This window comes from Triticum aestivum, chromosome 7B (genome assembly GCF_018294505.1).
Source record: "Triticum aestivum cultivar Chinese Spring chromosome 7B, IWGSC CS RefSeq v2.1, whole genome shotgun sequence".
Classification (NCBI taxonomy): Eukaryota; Viridiplantae; Streptophyta; class Magnoliopsida; order Poales; family Poaceae; genus Triticum; species Triticum aestivum.
This window is the reverse complement of record NC_057813.1, coordinates 691169207-691188862: the sequence shown is the minus strand read 5'-3', so window position 1 is coordinate 691188862 and position 19656 is coordinate 691169207. Positions and strand designations below refer to the sequence as shown.

Here is a 19656-nt window from a genome sequence, read left to right as displayed (position 1 = left end):
GTATTGGGGCGGCTGGATATGCGCGCTTTCCAAAGTATCATGCAACGATAGATCTTAAAAAAAAAGAAGTAGCAGACGCCTATGCTCCTTGGCCCAGCTAGCTTCAATGCTCCGCCTCCTTACTAAGCTAACCATGAATTCACGATTACATCTAATCCAATCATCAAGTTGCTTAACATTAAGTCATATCTACGCCAATTAATGATGGATCAGAGTACTACATGCCAAATTGTCAACATCATGCTGATCAAGTCCTTGGTGGTGAAGATTGTCGACTTCTTGTTGAATCATCAGTCCTTACACCAGCGTATGATATGAGTAAAAACAAATATACTGTAGTTTTTTCCCCTGGTGAAACTGTAAACAATGAGAGCAACTATCTCGTCGACATTTTTTTTCCTTCTCTTAAACAAGATAGAGATCGGTAATAGTACCTTACAGAGTAGCTCAGTTGGTTACGGCAATTTTCTGTCCTTCGTTAGCTGCAAAACTATTTCCTAATCACTGATGAATCACATATACATATACATATACAAGGGTTGCTTCATTTGCATGCATATGGTTCAGACGTCCGCTTTAGCTTTGAAGGATATATACATGGATTGCTTCGTTTGCATGAATCACATATAAGCGACACCGGCCGGTTTGTAGCATTTGTTTTGTTTCTTCTAGTTAACCAAGACTTGCCGTGCCCCTGTAAAACTAAAATAAAATCAATACTTGCCGTGGAATTAGTTTTGAATAAAAAATAATGAGAAAAGAAAGAAGGATAAAGAGAATAAGAGAGATTATTTTCGGACGTGGGTTACGTTGTTAATTTCCTTAAGGAGCTAGTCTTAGAGGTACTCGACTCCATAGTGTTTAATTTAATAGATTCAAAAGTGTTTGCGGAAAGAGTTGTCCAATGAAATCAATATTTTAAGCTTATTTGATTGTTACACGCAAAAACTTGTCTTGTGATAATATAAGATATTTTTTATTAGGTTTAGACAAATCCTGAAGAAAATAAATTCATACATATGAATGTATACTAGTCTGCAAAGTTTCATGGCGAAATATATTTTTATGTGAGCTACACAAAAATAACAAAAACATGAATGCCTAGCACATGTACTATTCACTATAAAAGTACATGATTTTGTTTTTTACAGCTCATATCAAAATGCATTTCATAATGAAATTTCACACACATCTAGTATACACCTAATGTACTTGTGTATTTATTTTCTGTTAAAAAATTAAGCTTAAAAGATTGGTTTTTGAAATTTTTGGGCCCCATGGATCCCGATAGCCAAAAAGCCTCACTCTGTTTCCTCACGATATTGTCGAGCTCAAGGTCAGGTAGTCATCCTTCTTTCCAACTCAGACCTCTTTCTCAGTACATGCATCCGAATTCCACAAATATGATTAACTCTTAAATCACAAGCATGACTATGCATTTCCAAAAATCTATCACTTGAGGAGCTAGGGATATCTCTCCATCACCGGATGAGCTAATCCCATGCATCTTGACCAAACCACAAAAATACATGTATGTGTCCACATACTTTTTTCTACATCATATGTATTTGGAGTAATACTCATGTACGTGCAAATTGCATTTCACAAGAATATTATTGATAGCACAAATCATGAACGCAACGAACTAAATACAGTCTTTATTACTGTGTCTGTTGCATTTTTTTTCAAGAACCTCATTGCACAAGTGCAGGGGGTTCCTGCACTTCTCTAAGAAGAATAGAGATGATCCAGTTTATAAGAAAAATCAGACCCAAAAATCTTATATATCCTGGTTAATTAGGGGAAACCGGATGAATACTCAAAAACAGAAAAATAAAATAAAACTTGCAGATAGGGACTACGAGGACAAGACGCCCATGGCATCAAAGAACGTCCTCTGATCCAGATATAAGAGTGCTAAGAACCAAAACTATTTACTCTAAAAATGTCTGACCAAAGGTGGAATTAACCTATAGTCATGGATTTGTGAAAGTCGATGTTGATGCTTCATCCAAGGACGACGATATGATGGGTGCAGCGGGAGCGATCATCATAGACGAATTGGGGCACTTCATTGCTTCAGCAAATTGGTATCCACCCCATATCACGTGTGCGGCTGCAGCTGAAGCAATTGCTCTTTGCAATGGACTATCCTTTGGTGAATCATATGGGCCGCAAGAGGGTGGAGTTTGAATCATATTGCATGCACGTTGTTTCTACTTGGCCTCGATGCTGCGGTGTCGTATGCGGAGGTCTGTCAACCGAGCAAAAACTTTGGATTCTCCTCGGTTCGTCATTGCTGTCGTAAAGCGAATGAAGTTGCGGACACCCTGACGAATGCTTCCATTATTTCTAGACTAGAGTATCTACTGTTTGGGATGATGCTATGCCAAAATTTATCTTGTCGACAATTGTAAATGATTTATCTTTCGTTTGACGAATAAAGTCCTTTATCCCTCAAGAGAAAAAGACCAAAACTATTAGGTGTGGCTCAAGTGCAAACGGAACGATTTAACAACACCATTGTTAATAAAACGTAGAACGGTGTGATGTGCTTTCTGCCTGTCGCTGCCCGTCTCGATCGGCCGCCGGCAGACGGCGCTCTTGAGTAAATAAAGATGTATATATTGCCAAGAAGAAAGTCGAGTGCATCGACAGGTTTGTTGAACGACCCTTTAACTCTTCATACATACGCTAGTGACTTTTGTCCTGTGCAACCATTTGATGCTCGGCCGGATAAAAAGAAGTTCAACAACAACACCATTGGCTCGCTAGTTCCTTTCATGTGCTACCACGCACTGACATTCTCCTTCCGCGTGGAGACCAGTTCAAACTTCCCCTGACATTTATAGTGCTCGAGCTTCCTCCTTCCCAAACACCAAGCCATGGACTCTCGCCGTCCTCATACCACCCTAGTCTTCCTGGTGTTGCTATACCTCTTCTGTGCGCCGCGCCGGGCCTCCTCGCTCTCCTTCAACCTCAACTTCTCCGACCCCAGGGCCAGCTCATCGATGGACTTCACCCGCGATGCATTCACCACTCCGTCGACGCTTGAGCTGACAAAAAATGCACGTAATGCAGATATTCAGAACAGCGTCGGCCGGGCATGGTACGCGCAAAAGGTGCCTCTATGGAGCAAGGCCACCGGCGAGATGGCCAGCTTCACCACCACCTTCTCCTTCCAGATCACTCCAGACATGGACAGCGTGACGTATTCAGGCGATGGGATGGCCTTCTTCCTCGGCCATTTCGCTTCCAAGATCCCGGACAACAGCGTGGGCGGCGGCCTCGCCCTCCTCCCCAAGTTCGCTGACGGAACAGGTGACAGCCGGATTGTGGCGGTGGAGTTCGACACTTTTGCCAACATGGAATGTGCCGACATCAACTCAAACCATGTCGGCATTGACGTCAACTCCCTCACCTCCACCGCATCCACGGACACGACGAGCTGGCCTGGAAAGAACCTAACGTCGCCCAATGTTTTGAAAACCGCCACTGTGACGTACCACAATGACTCCAAGCTGTTGGCCGTTGATCTCCTGATTGATGGTGCCTTGTACCAGGTCAATGCCACCGTTGATCTGAGCACATATTTACCGGAGGAGGTCGCTGTCGGCTTCTCCGCGGCGACCGGCGGGGTCTTCGAGCTGCACCAGATACTGTCATGGTCATTCAGCTCCACTCTGGAATCAAAGAAGGAAGCACCTCCACCTGCTGAACCTCCCCTTCCAATTCCAACCAGCAGCAACAACAAGCACAAAAAGTTGGTACCAATTCTAGTATCTGTCCTAGTTCCTTTGCTTCTTTTGTTTGTCTGCGCGGCGGTGGTGCTGGGATGGCGGGGACACAAGAAAACAAGAGCAAACGAGGACAGCGAAGAAGAGTGCCTCGACAGAGCTGACCTCGAGAGGGGTGTGGCTGCCGGAGGCCCCAGACGGTACATCTACAACGAGCTGGTCGCCGCAACGGGTAACTTCGCGGAGGAGAAGAAGCTCGGGCGAGGCGGCTTTGGGAGCGTTTACGGGGGTCAGCTCACACTAGCAGCGGCCGTCGGAGGTGACCAAGATCGTCGAGGTGTGGCGGTGAAGGTGCTATCAGCGGAGTCGACTGCGCAGGGGAGGAAGGAGTTCGAGGCAGAGGTGAGGATCATCAGCAGACTAAAGCATCGCAACCTTGTCCAGTTGCTGGGCTGGTGCGACAGCCGCAAGGGGCTCCTGCTTGTCTACGAGCTTGTCACAGAGGGCAGCCTAGACAGGCATCTCTACAACAAGGACGGAAAGCATCTCACATGGCCACAGAGGTACAAGGTCATCCTCGGCTTGGGATCCGCGTTGCGCTACCTCCACGGAGAGTGGGAGCAGTGCATCGTGCACGGCGACATCAAGCCCAGCAACATCATGCTTGACTCGTCAATGAGCACCAAGCTTGGGGACTTCGGGTTGGCCCGGCTCGTTGACCACGACACGGGGTTGCTGCAGACCACCAAGGCCGTGCTTGGCACCGCCGGCTATATCGACCCTGAGTTCGTCAAGACGCGCCGGCCGTGCACTGAGTCCGATGTCTACAGCTTCGGCATCGTTCTACTGGAGATCGTCTCTGGCCGGCGGCCGGTGACGGAGACCGCGGGGAAATCCTTCACTCTGCTCAGGTGGGTGTGGAGCATGTATGGCAGGAACACGATCCTCGACGCGGCGGATGAGAGGCTGAGGGGTGACGAGGCCGACGAGCAGTGGATGGTGCGGGTACTCATCGTCGGGCTCTGGTGCGCGCACCCGGAACGGAGCGAGCGGCCGTCTGTCGCCCAGGCAATGCACGTCCTGCAGTCCGACGAGGCAAGGCTGCCGGCGCTCACGCTGCACATGTACATGACTGCGCCAAACCCCGCATCGTCCGGCCCGTACGGGTCTTTCTCCATTGAGAGCTCTAGCTCCGGTTGTGTTCGCTCTTCTTCGGACAACACCAGCAACGCCACTCTTTCCTCCGAGTCGTCCTCGACTGCGTTGCTACGATATTCCAGCGATGGCTAATTGATTCAATCAGATTTTTTTTTAGAAATTCATCCAGATTTGTAAGACTTTTCCAGATGATGTGGCAGGGTCAGTCAAGTGACATAACATGTAAGGAAAAAAAAGAAAATCAAAAGAAAAATTGTAAGATTTTATGAATATAGCATCAAGTCTCGGTCGACTGAGATTTAGCAAGACAGTTTTTTAGACGAGATCATTGAAGAAGCGTGTTTCTACGCCGGTCTATTTTGACACTACAATATTAGAGGCTGATGCAAGTATATGAATGTATTTTACTTTGTTATATTAAATTAGTATAAAGTATATTCTCTTAGTAATTTAAGTACACTGAGTACGTATTGTGAACTTTATTTAATCAATATCCTGCGACATGGTTGTACTTTTCAGGATCTTCAACTGCAAAGCCCATATATGTGAGTCTTGACTCTTGCATTATATTATCTGTTTTTTAGGGGCATCAAAGTAGTCATAGGAAAACTTTCACAAGGAAATACCTTTGCAAATATACTTGCTCCACCAACAGAAGGGTAGAGACTGCCAGCTTTCTTGGCAACCACAAATTTGATGCCCGGAAAGTTTTTGCTAAGTTTGATCCTGTACTTTTCAGGATCTTCAACTGTATCGACATAGACCTTTGAAACGAGGTGCACCATTATTCATACTATGGTGTGAACATCTCCTGTTAGAAAGGCTATCTGCATACATGAATACCTTCTCAAGAATAGAATAACTTACCTCTGCTAGTAGAGCTCCATTGTCAAGAGTTTTCTTAACACGCCCATTGCAGAGTTATGAGATATTTCATTCCGATTAATTTTGTCCTGAAGTCAAGAAGAATTTTAATCGACTAAACAAGGTTGACATTTGAAGTTCATAGTGTACCGGAGCATACTGCTGTAGGGTCAGGGTGATTGGACGACTTGTTAACTGTTATTTAAATTGTTTCGTTTACTGAATTTATAATCATGGAAAGCCGCGTTGCAGATTTATATTACAATATAACTAATAATATGTATGCATATGACAGCTTCACCTGCAGGTAACAATTGCAAACGCTCGTACTCCCTCTGTCACGGTTTAGAAGACGCACCTCAGTTTTCATTCATTTTCAGAGAAGAGGATTAAGGCCTGTTGGTAATTAATGCAGAGTTAGTTAGGCCGTATTAAGTGGGCGTGGGCTAGCTGCATGGGGTCGGTCTCCACCAGACCACCACTGCGTGCGCTGGAACTGCTCGTTTACTGGCTGTGGGGCACACTGCACATTAAATTCTTCACTAATTTGGCACCATAGTTAACAATCGATGTTGTTTTTCAGTACGTGATACAACCAATCACTAACCACCTTGGTCCCAGAGAATTTTCTAGCGCGCCTTCTAAACCGTGACGGAGAGAGTAATTAGGTTCTTTATCAATAAGAATAATTTGAAATCATGAAGATACGAGGCATGTCAGATCACGGGAACAAATTATGTGACTGGCAGCCATAGTATGTTAAAACATTCATGAACCAAAATATGAGAACCAACCTCAATACTTGCCATGTGATACACATCTGCCGCACGTGCTTTGGAAACAAAGCTCGTCCCTCCCCCGTGCGGCGGCACCGCCCCGCACCGGGGAGCCCCCGCCCTCCTCCTACAGCCTCGCCCCTCCTCAGCTCCCCTCTGCCACCGTCGCCCGGGGCGTCACAGCGCAAAGCCCTTGCGGCGTGGCGGCGACGGCGGTTTCTCCTCAGATCTCGATCTGGTTGGGAGGCGGCGCTCCTCTCCGGCCAGATCGGCGGCGGTGGCGCAGATCGGCGGCGACATGGAGGTGGTGCGGCGGCGTCGGGGGAGGACGGCACCAGCAACGGCGGATCTGGCCTTGACTCATGTCTGGCTAATTCGTTGTGCTACCGATCTCAATCGCCGTTGGCGGGGCACTGCTCCTGGACTTGATATGCAACATGAGGATGTCTGGGGCGCCGGCCCTAGGCTTGGTGGTGGTGGCCTTCTTCTTCATCGGTGTTGGTCGGCCGGCTGGCTGTGCTCGCATGGTCATGCAGTGACCGGCGGCTTGGCTGGTCGGCGGCAGAGGAACTTGGCCGATGGCAGCGCCAAAGTTCTGTCTGGATCCCGGGGCGACGGCCCTGGAGGGTGGAGTCCGGTGAAGCTCGGCTTCCCGCAACGGCATAGCGTGGTGCAGTCCCTGTCCAAGGCGGATCTGTGACGGTGATCTGCTATGGATTGGTTCGGATTAGAGACGGTGACGAGCGTGCGGGATCCTTCTCGGCGGCTCTCGTGGCTTGGCGAGGCGGGGTGGGAGCCCTCCTCCTAGGCTCCAGTGGTGGCACACTCAGGCAGTGGCCGGTGCGTCAGGGATCCCACGGTGGCACTGTTGCTGCGGTTGGTCGCAGGATCTAGGCGGCTAGATCTGGGGCTTTGAAGGCAGTTGAGACGGTGCACAGGTTGTTGGGTGGATTTCTTGGGACGGATCCGGGTGAAAACCTGATCTTCGGTCGATGGCCGGAGCCGGTGATGACGATGCCCTTATCATCGTTTCCTTCATGAAGGCATCGTCGAGGTGAAGCTCCCAACTCCACTCAATACCTCCGGGGGAAACCCTAGATCAGCTGATCGGATGTTGTCGGCAATCATGTGTCGTAACCCCCTTGGGGGCGGCATTCTTGGAGGTGCACTCGGCTTCGTGAGACCACCGGACGGCTTCTTTGGTGGAGCGGCGCTTCATCCATACATTGATGGCGACGGATCTGGACGGCGTGGCGCAGTGCAGGTTCAGAGTTCGATGTGGGAGGATGGACTTGCGCAGGAGGACGACGTTGTCTGGCGCGTCCTGGTGGCGTCGATGGCTGGGAGACCTGGCACGGTAGATGCAACAGTACAACTCTGAAGATGGACTCGTGACAGGTGGCTGCGGCGGCCCCATACCCGACAGGCGTCCTGGTTGAGGAGTGCGCCGGACTGGTAGGTGCCCCATACCAGGCAGGCGTCCTGGTTGGGACCTCAGGTCTTAGATGTTTAGGTTTGGCTGCGATGTCTGTTTGGTATTAGGCCCAGACTATCAGCGCCCCTTCATCCATTGGATAGATGTAGCGACAGTTGTTGCTTAGATGGTGGCTTCAGTCTTACTGTTGTATGACTTTGTAAGGCCTTGTGAGAATAATTAATAAAGTGGCTGCATGTATCGCCCATATGTGAAGGCCTGGGTCATCCTCCTTTTCTAAAAAAGAAATACTTGCCCGAATCAGCTGATCAGAGCTATGCTACAACAGAATCGTTGGGTCCAGGAGGGGATCGTAGGCGAAAGAAAACAAATGAAGATTGGGCAACCTACCCGAGAACCATAGCCGCTCGAGGTTCTGCTACCGGATTAAGAAGAGGGACGGGCAGAACCTTGAGCGTCCGCGTCGGTCTCCGATCTTGTGGACGGATGCCCTTCCCGTTTCTGCAGGCAGCGACCGATCCCCTTCTTTCTCTCGAGAAGCGAACGATGCAGTCTGCCTGCCGCGGGTTCGCATAGGGCACGACCGAGCGGGAGTTCCTATTGGATGCTCTTTGCGTCCAACAGCACCCAGACGCACAGAGGACTAGCGACTGGAACACACAGAGGATCAGGGACTGGGCCGGCCCACTAGCAGCGAAGAAACGAAAGTGCGGCGTCAAAATGGCAGAAAAAAGGACGATTGTTCGTCGGATTGAAAAAGTGATCATCAAAATTTATTTATTTTTCATCGAATTCAAAAAATGTTCATCAAATTCTAAATTTGTTCATCTATTTCAAAAATTGTTCAACAAATTCAAAACTTGTTCGTCGATTTGAAATATGTTCATACATTGTTTTTCCACTAAAATATTCTTGAATATAATTTTTGTTTAGCAAGTTTAAAAATGGTCATCATATTAAAGTTATGTTCATCAAAAATAAAAAAAGTTCATCATTATTAAAAAATGCTTATATAAATTTGTTCGTCAAAATAAATAAATTGTCATTAAAATTCAAAAAATGTACATTATTTTCAATTATGAACATTGTTTTACTAAATTCACTTTTGTTAAAATTTGATGCTTTTCTAAATTCCGAATTATTTTGAAGAAAAACGAAAAGCATAAATAGTAAAAGAAAATGAATTAAAAAAACTGGGGCGTTCAACCCCACTCACGGGCTGGCCCACTATGGAGGCACGGGAACGGAGGGGTGCGCGCTGGCTTGTTCGGCAGCGCGGAGCGCCACACGCAGGGAGTTCCTATGCGACGCATTCTGCGTCAACTAGTCGGGTGTTCGCACAGGGTAGTTTGTTTGTGGGCTTACTGGCCGCGATGCGCTGGTTTCTCTGTTTCTTTGTTTCGCGCGCGTTTTGCTATTTCTCTCGTTCTTTTGAAAACTGTTTCTGCTATTTCGCGCGATGCACTGCTTCTGCTGTTTCTCTGTGTTTCTACTGTTTGTGAAAAGAAGAAGAGTTCCAATAAAGTGATCTTCTGTTTCTACTGTTTCTACTGCTTCTGCTGTTTCTTTCTGTTTCTACTGTTTGTGAAAAGAAGAACAGTTCCAATAAAAGAGAAAACCAATGCCAATCTTGTTTCTATTTGTGAAACTTGAGAAACAGTAGAAAAAGAAGAGTTTCAAGACACCAAGAAGTGTCCAAGAAAGTATCAATATAGGAGCAGAAAAAGAAACATGCAAAAAAAACTATATGGAAAGAAGTATATAAATAACTTATCCTGCAGATTTAAACCTTCTTTACAACTGAACGTAATGCAAGGAAGTATCACTGTGGAACCATGTTAAAGAAACAACATATTAGTTTCCTCATGGTACTGTTCCTCATGCTGTTTCTATGTGTTTCAACTGTTTGTTAAACTGTTGTAAAGAAGATTTCCAACAAGACCAGACACAAAGACAAGGAACATACAAAAGAAGATTTTTGCTATTTCAACTGCTTGTTAAAACAGTTGAAAATCCAAGAAAGTAGATTTTCAAGAGAGTATGAGTATAGAAGCATGTTTGAGCTTCTTTACAAACTTATTCTGCGGACTTAAACCTTCTTTACAACTCAAAGTAATGCAACAAAGTATCACTGGGAACCAGCAGAACAGTTTCATTGGGGAATCTTCTTTACAACTGATAAAGAAACATCAGAAGAGTTCCCTCATGGTACTATTCCAAGACCTTTCTAGTTGCTAAAATACCGAAGAAGGAAAATTCCTGAGTCATACCTGTACAAAAAAAGAGAGACATGGAAATTCCAGTCAATTCAAAACACTTTCTATCTTTATTGAGAGTATAGAACAAAGAAGTTGTTCACCACTCATATAAAAGCACATGGGAGAGTTCCAAAAAGATAGAGAGGGCACCTAAAATTGACCTTCGGAGCTGGTACAAATTTTGACTCAAAATTTCCTATGTTAAAAGTAGTATTTCGGTATGTAGCAGCAAACAAAGCCTTGAAGTTGTAGATCACAGCACTAATTGTAGGCAGAAATGCATCGCCACTGTAGTACGGGTTCATGATGTCAAAAAATTCCGCTCTAAAGTTAGCAACAACTAATATCCATTTTTTTTCTTTTGAATACATACATTTTTACCTAGAAAATGTAGACATGATAAAAATATTAGGCTAATGTCTGACCATAATAAAATTATAATAAATGCACTTGTAACAAAGAAACCTTTTTTTAGAACGGTAACAAAGAAACCTTGCTTACCAAAGAAGCATTCAATAAACTGAACCGACAGTACTTTCCTGTAAGACTAGTTTGTTTTGCGGGATATGAATGATTTAGCATAGGTTTCATTAACTTCTCCTAGATGTTTGTTTCCCATGAATTGATTGACAGTTTGAACAAGGAAAAGATGGTTGAAATTGAAAAGGAAAACTGATGTAAAGAAGACAAAATATAGGCTCACCATTTCATCAGTGCTAACTATGTGTTGTACATATTCACTGTTTGGTAGGAGGCCTTTTCTTCCTCGGTTGAGCTGGCCTTTTTCTTTAATTTTGAAAAACAGGCAACAACACGAGGATTTACCCAACCACCAGTCTAAGGATGAAGTGATGGTTTTCTGGTCTACCCAAACTCCATCAATCTCAAATATCATCTGGCTGTTAATGCCAGAAGAGCATCATGAAAAAAAATTAAAATCCATCAGAAAACAGTTTATAAAATCATATATGTGTTCGTGCTTGAATCATGTGGAACAGATGACATTTCTACATATGCTACTTAATGGCAGAAACATTTTTCAAGTATCATGGAACATTATTTGAAAGAACATTATTTTGTTTTTGAATAACTCAGCGAACAATAATTACAAAACATTATTTAGGGGTCAAAAAATATTAAACAAACAATATTCATGGAACATGTCGAAATGACATTATTGTGGGACGTTATTCAAGTACTGAGGGAACATTATTCAGTGAACAATTTCCAAGGAACATTATTGAAGGGACATAATTTAGGGATAAAAAAATCAAGGAACAATTTTCTATGGAGCATTATTGGCGGAACATTATTTAGGGATGAAAAAATGAGCAAAAAAATTTATTGAAGGAACATTTCAAAGTGAACATTATTAGAGGACATAATTCAAGTATGTAGAGAAACATTTTCCAAGGAACATTATCCAAGTGTTATTCAAGGAACATAATTCAAGTATTTAGGGAACATTATTCGGCGAACAATTTCCACGAAACGTTATTTAGGAAACATTTGAAAGGGACATAATTTAGGGATCAAATATTGAAGGAACAATTTTGTAGGGAACGTTATTGGCGGAACATTGTTTAAGGAACTATTTCCAAGGAACATTATTTAGGAAACACATATTAAAGGTACAAATTTGTAGGGAACATTATTGGAGGCACCAAAAACATTGAGAGAAAAACTTTATCAAAGGAACATTGCCAAGATAGCATTATTAGGGAAACATTATTCAGGTATTTAGGGAACATTATGTAGAGAACATTTTTGAAGAAACATTATTTATAGACCAAATACTGAAGGAACATTATGTTTCCCTTACATTATTAGGGAAACAATTATTCAAGTATTTAGGGAACATTATGTAGAGAACATTTTTGAAGACACATTATTTATAGACCAAATATTGAAGGAACAATTTTGTAGGGAACATTATAGAAGGAACAATTTGAAGTGAACATTACAGAAATTAGGGAAGCATTTTTCAAGTATCACTATTTAGCAAACACTATTTGAACAAAAGGGTCCAAAATATTGAACAAACATTATTCAAAGGAACATATCAAAATGAACATTATTAGGGAACATTATTTAGGGAACAGTTTCGAAGGAACATTATTTGTGAAACAAAAAATTGAAGGAGCAATTTTGTAGGGAACATTATTGGCGGAACATTATTTAGGGATCAAAAACTATTGAGTGGAAAACTTTATCAAAGGAACAGTTCCAAGTGAACATTATTAGGAGACATAATACAAGTATTTAGGGAACATTATTCGGTGAACTACTTTTTAAGGAACATTATTTAGGAAGCATTATTGAAAGGGGCATAATTTAGGGATCAAAATTTGTAGGGAACATTATTGGCGGAACATTACTTAGGGAACTATTTCCAAGGAACATTATTGGAGGCATCAAAAAATTAAGCGAAAAACTTTATCAAAGGAACATTCCCAAGATAACATCATTAGGGAAACATTATTCAAGTATTTAGGGAAGGGAATGTTCCTTTGATAAAGGTTTTCGCTCATATTTTTTTGATGCCTCCAGTAATGTTCCCTACAAAATTATGTAGAACATTGTTGAAGAAACATTATGTAGAGAACATTTTTGAAGAAACATTATTTATAGACCAAATATTGAAGATCAAACAACTATATTAGTACTTAAAAGGGATTGCTAGACAAGTTCTGCTTTTGTGTGTGTGCCCAAACGAATAAGAGCTAAGCAACAAAGAGGACAAGGACACCACGAATAATCATGTTATGATAATACTTGCAAGGAAAATGATACAGAAGTATGGTAGATGAATGACACCATACTATTGTTAACTAACTATGTCCACGCAAAATGTGCAATTAACCACAAAATTCTTGTCTGTATAATTTCATAAATATAGTGTGAAAAAAATATTCGGTAGTACTGCTCATAGTACAACAGAGGAAATTACCTAAAACACTAGAACACTCTACCGTGCAAGCAGAGGACTATTCAGGGCATCAAATGCAAATTAAAGTGGAGCAGGTAGGATGCAACACATGCATCGTTTATCAATACAAACATGTTAAAAAAATTCATGGCCTAACATTTACAAAACTACTCCAGCCTATAATATGGAACAAGCGACCTAAATGTTCATAGATACGTGCTTATCAACGGCTGAATAGAAGAAAACCTAATACATGCTAACAAGTCTCCAGAACTAATCCATGTTGCTGCTACAAAATTCATAAAATAAACATAACATTTTTAATACATAGAAAAACATCTACATCAACCTACACAAACCACCCTATCATCATCAACAAACAAAAACAAAAATCGCAAGGCCAAGTGCCAGAACACACAACCTCCTAACAACAACATGCTGAATCATACCCCTGAATCTGAAATCTCTGAAGACAACCCCTTGTCTAATATCAGAAACATCCAAATCAAATTAAAAACGCTCCACCACTACAACCAAAGCCTCCTATAAACCCTAGCAACACTAGACCAACGCTAAAACGGGAAGAGAAATCATGGGCTCCATCACGCGGTACCACACATAGAGCAAGGAACATAACAGGGGAATTTGGGCGCATTTACCTTGTCGACGCCGAACTTGACGAAGCTTGACGGGGACCTAGACGACGCTGACCTTGACGGAATCCTAGATGACGCCGACCTTGTCGGAACCCTAGATGATGCCGACGCCGACGCCGGAGATACCGACGACCTGCAAATAAACATCCAATGCGATGAAGTCAGCCAGATCTGATGCGGTGGCGTGGATGAGAAGGAAGCACAGGGGCCCGACGGCTCCTTACGAGGGCGGCGGCCTCTTGCCGGAGTAGGATCCTGGAGGAAGAAGCAGGTGAAGAAGCGACCGAACGACGGAGGAAAAGGAGATCCAGGCACGAGGGAGGAAGGGAAAGCTTCTCTGTAGACAACGAATGACACGGGCGAGGGAGGAACGAGGACAGCGAACAGGAAATAAAAAGGCCAGCCCAAACGAGTCGAGGGGGTGTGCGGTACCTCGACAATTTGATGCAAAATGCGTCAAATAGGATATTCCCCACACGCATATAGGAGCACCCCTGCCTGTCAGCGAACCTGTCTGTCGAAGAAGCGGCCTTTCACGCGTAGGCCGTTCACTCTTTTTGGGCTGAGCACGGAAACCAGACCAATTAATCAAATTAAAGGGCCCAAAAAATGTTACCGCCCTTACGGGCAGATCCTATTTGCGGCAAACTCTCTATTTGGCACTACAGGCGCCCGTTATAGGCCATTTCGCTAATGGGCGCCTGCAGTGCACGTCCCCCGCCGTGATTGGGCCGGCCCAGTTGGTTTTCTCACTGTTTCTATAAAAACAGAAGAAGAAAAAAGGCGGGCAACGCACGGTTAATGAATCGAACCTGCGATATCTTCGCTCACGACGAGTTGCACGAACCACGTGGGACAACATAAGTCGTGTGTTCAGTTTCTTTCTGTTCCCTTTTCTCTTTCTTGTTTGTATTTTCTATATTTTTCTGTTTCTTTTCTTGTTCCTTTTGTTTTTCAAATACACATAAACTTTTTAAAATTCAATGAACTTTTTCTTCAAACCGATGAACTATTTTTTCGAATTTGATGAACTATTATAAAATTCTATAAAACTTTTAAAATTTGATGAACTTTTTTTCAATTTCGATGAACTTTTTTCAAATTCAATGATTTTTTTTCAACTTTGATGAATTTTTATTAAATTCAATGAACTTTTTATGAATTCGATGATCTTTTATTCGAGTTTGATGAATTGTTTTCCAAATTCGATGAACTTTTATTCAAACTCGATGAACTTTTATCAAATCTGGTGAACTTTTCTTCAAAATTGATGAGCTTTTATCAAATTTGTGAACTTTTTTCAAATCATATGAACTATATTTAAAATTTATGAATTTTTTCAAATTTCCTTTGAATTTGCAAAAAAGAATTGTCAAAAAATGAAAAAAAGTTCAGCGATTTGAAAGATTTCACGAATTTGAAAAAAAACATCAAAGAAGGAAGAAAAAAAGACAAAAATAGAAAACGAAAATAGGAAAATATGAACGAAGATACAATATAAATAATGAAAAGATGAGCAATGCTACACAGACGACATCTTGGCAGCCGATTCATGCACGACACATGTTAGCAGCCGTCCATCACTTTGGCTCCATGGGTTAGTGCCATCGATCACAGCTTCGTGCAGGCATCGTCCGCCAAGGTGTCGTGTGCATAGTGATTTCGTGAAAAGATTGAACCTGTCAGACGCTCCTAAGTGGTCGAGTGGTTAGCGCAGCCTTCGACAAAATATGAGGTCGCTGGTTCACTATGCGCGCGCCTTTTCCCCATTATTTTTAATTTTGGAATCACCCCCATTTTGGGCCGGCCCAAGGTCGCGGCTGCGCGGGCGCCGAAACTCCTAATTGACGCTTTCGGCGCTGACTAGGAGCTCCCCCTATTTGCCGTCCGCGCGCGGCAAACAGCAGTGGCTACGCCCGCAGCGCCCGCGGGTTGGCCGGCCCAGTTCTCTGCAGCGAGTGCTGTTCGTTCGCTTCTTCGTTTTTCGTTCCTTTCTTCTTTCGCTTTTTTATTTTGTTGTATCTTTTCCGTTTTTTCTTTCTGATTCTTTCCTGTTTTTTGTTTCTGTTTTTTTCATTCTATTTCCTTTCCTTTTTATTCCATTATTAATATATGTAAAAAAAATTCTTCATCTATTTTTTTATCAATATTTTTTTGAGTAGTTTGGATTGCTTACTAATACAATGAACAATCTTCTTTTTTGTGTGTATTGTATAGGAGTTCGTCGTGTATTTTAAAATGGTCATCATATATTTAAGAAAATGTTCACCATATATTAGGAAATGTTCATTGTGTACTTAAAAAAACTCAGTGTGTACTACAAAAATGTTCTATGTGTATTTTAAAACAGTCCAGCGTATATAAAAAAATGTTCATTTGGATTTGAAAATTGTTCAGTGTATATCACGAAAATGTTCATATTTAAGGAATGTTCATCGCATACGAAAAAATGTTTAATGCATATTAAAAAATGTTCAATGGTCAAAATGTTTTATTTTTTGGATCTGTCACTGCATTTAGTTCTTAAGTACTCACGCAGCATATTAATTATTATCTCTCAGCAGGTCAAGTGGTAAGGGAGATTTTCTCTCTATCGTGGTGTTGCAGGGTCGATTCCGCAGTCAAATGTATTTTTGGGGATTTTTAGTACAGGCTCGTTGTGTTGCCAGGGAATGGGTCGGCCCATTGAGATCGTTCCCTGCGCGAAAGCTCCTCTTCCTGACGCTCGCAACCGTCAGATAGGGGCTCTCGCCCTTACGATGATTAGCCCAGAGACATAGCCTCAAACGAAGATCCAACGGCCAGGAATGTCCATCAGGCAGAATTAAACGGCCAAGAATACCCAATTCACGAGAGGGCAGAGATTAGACACAGTTTTACTGTTGTATAGTTACTTGGGCTTTTGTATCTCGGAGGACATAGCCTCAAATGAAGATCCAACGGCCAAGAATGTCCATCAGGCAAAAATTAAACGGCCAAGAATGCCCAATTCACGAGAGGGGAGAGATTAGACGCAATTTTACTGTCATAGAATTACTTGGGCTTTTGTATCTCGGGTTTTCTGATTCTTATCTAGATGACCTTGTGTATCTTTACATATACGGCAGGCAGATTGCCGAAGTACCCAAAAATGCTACACGTATGGGCCTATTACGAGCCCTTCTTTTCTCCACCCACTCCCCCCATCCCCCAACACACAATTTTACCCTGGCGCGGCCCCTCCCTTCCCCTTATCCGATCAAAGCTTCAGAGGTCAAGATCAACCCGTAAACCTTAACGACGTTCTCACGACATCTCCGACAGCAAAACATAGGCATAGGCAGTGCTCAATGCTAAAATTGATGTATAACTCCAGAATTGAAATATTGGAAACCAACCATGCCAAAGCTCGAATAAAATATTATGGCAGTTTTGCTAAATGTCAGTGATATTTAACTAAGGTGGCCTTTGTTTGGGCTGCAGTTATTGATTCTAGATTCTAGACCTTTCAAAATAAGTATCTCAAACAAACAGATCCGATTCCTAGCTAGCATCCCAAAATCGATTCTAGAAAATGAACTGCCATGCATTGAAATCCGGAACATGCGATTTTGGTGATTCCAACGATTTTGCAGCTTCCCGCAAAAGAAAACGATTCGTTTTCAACCCGTGCACCTATTCGAATCAAATTTAAAGCCAACCGCCTTAGCCAAATTTAAAGAAAACGATTTTGCAGCCACCGCAGCCCTCACCTGAGCGAACCGCCTTATCCACACCCACAACTGATTCTCAAAATCTAAGCCACAACTGATTTTCAGGAATCTGTAGCCAAAACAAAGGGGGCCTAAGTGTCAGTAACATCTGCCGTTGTTGGATAATGGTGTTGACGCAGGTTGGTACACCTGTCCTTTTTCCTCAAATCCGTTGGTACATCTATCCATGCATATGCTAGGGAACCCATCTAGGGGAGACTACAGGCAACCTCTTTTTCGAGGTAATAGCACCCCAGGTCCAAAACTTGCACCGAATGTGATGTTTTAGTCCAAAACTTGCAAAATGTGATTGAGGACTCCACAAACTTGACACCCTATGTGATGTTTTGGTCCACAGCCACTCACAGCGTGCCATGTGGCAGTCCAGAGGGTGGACCGGTCAGCTCTGGCAATTTTGCACAAAGGCCCCTGCCGTTCACTCTATTCAACACGCACTACACCCACCTGAATTAAATGCAACAGCCGTTCGGCAGATCCGTTCGATCTCTCCGGCTGTCCTGTCGGGGGAGACAGTGTGGTGGCGGCGATTCTTGATGGCGGTTGTCATGGCGCCGTCGTCGCCGGAGTTCGCCGGCGGGGTTGAGCCACCTGCTTCCGCTCATCTCATTCGGCCGTTCGGCATCATCCCACCGGACTATGGTGAGCTCCTGTGCCCTCTTCCCCCTCTTCCTTGTTCTTCCGCCCGTGCTCTGTTTCCTCGTCGCCGGTGTGTCGTCGTCGGCGGCATCAGCCACGCTGCGTCTGTTTGTCTCACGGTGGTGTGCTTGTTGAATGATGTTTGTTTTTTCTTACGGCAGTAAAGCTAGGGTTTTTGCGTAGTGGGTTTAGGCTGAGTAGATTAGGTTAGGTTTTAGCCTCGCAAAGTCTTGGGTTTGGCCTGACAAGTGGTTCATTCTTTCTCTTTCATATGTTAGAGTTGTTCGGTCCTCCATTCATGTGCACCGAAAGCAAATCTGACAATAGTTGATTGTGTTCATTGCCACCAAATTTAGTTGTCCAATGCTAATGTTTAGTTGTGCAATGGTGTTAGTGATGCCACTAGTTGGTTGTGTTCAATGGCAGCAACTACAATTAGCCCAAGTCTTGCTTTTTGGACATATGACTGAATTTTTTCAGTTAACTATAGTTATCTGAATTTTGTCAGTGCACTGTAGTTATTCAGCATGTTTTTAGTACACTGTACTTATTCAGAATGTTTTCGGTGCACTGTACTTAACTGAACATCTTATTTAACTGAACTTCTGAGCTAACTGAATTTTAATGTTAAGTTTATACATCATTTTGTAATGCTTACAAATTACACATCTTTGATGCAGTGTGTGATTCAGCAAATGGACAAAGGGTGGACACTTCTTTCTTTACACTTGAACTTGAGCATGGTGGACTTTTCTGTGGCCCAATCACTAATTTGGAGTACTAGAACCCTTCAGTGGAAGTTCTTGATTATGTTGATGCTACCACATTCTCATATTCTTTCCTTGAAGAGCACCTAACTTGGTTGGGATATCCAGTGGGTGAGCACATACTTTACTGGTGCTTGCCTGACAAATCAATTGTAGATGGTTTGGTTAGAATTAAATCTAATGATGATGTGCAACACATCATCAGAGCTAGTGTTGATCATAAAGTGCTGGCTATTATGGTTGACCATGCAGATTTCATCAGCAATTTAAGGGCTGAATCCATATGCACATTGCCATCAATGCACACTGCAAGTGAAGCATCTTTCCACCAGTCAGTAATTTCTGTCAATGAAGATGAGTCATTTTTAGAGTTTCCTGCAACTGGAACAGAACCTGAAAGCTTGGTTATACAAGGTGTAGATCACAATCTGCTTACTGAAGATGGAGCAATAGTAGTTGAAGATATAGTTGTTTCTGAATCATATTTCAGTGACAGTGATTATGACATAGATGAGGGGGATGATGATCTATATGATGACAACATTGACTTTGATGTTGATGAAGAAGCTCAGGAAGAAGAGGATGATGTGGAGGTAGATGACTATTTGCTTGATGATGAAGATCTCAATCTTCCCATTGAGGAAGCAGAGCAGTTGAGGTACAAGTTTACTGCCTTCAATTCAAAGGT

General features: G+C 43.1%; 1 pseudogene; it reads left to right on the top strand.

Moving 5' to 3' along the window:
* Positions 1 to 2885: 2885 nt before the first annotated feature.
* LOC123158485 (L-type lectin-domain containing receptor kinase IX.1-like) overlaps positions 2886 to 19656 on the top strand; it is a 64366-nt pseudogene continuing 47595 nt past the window's right edge.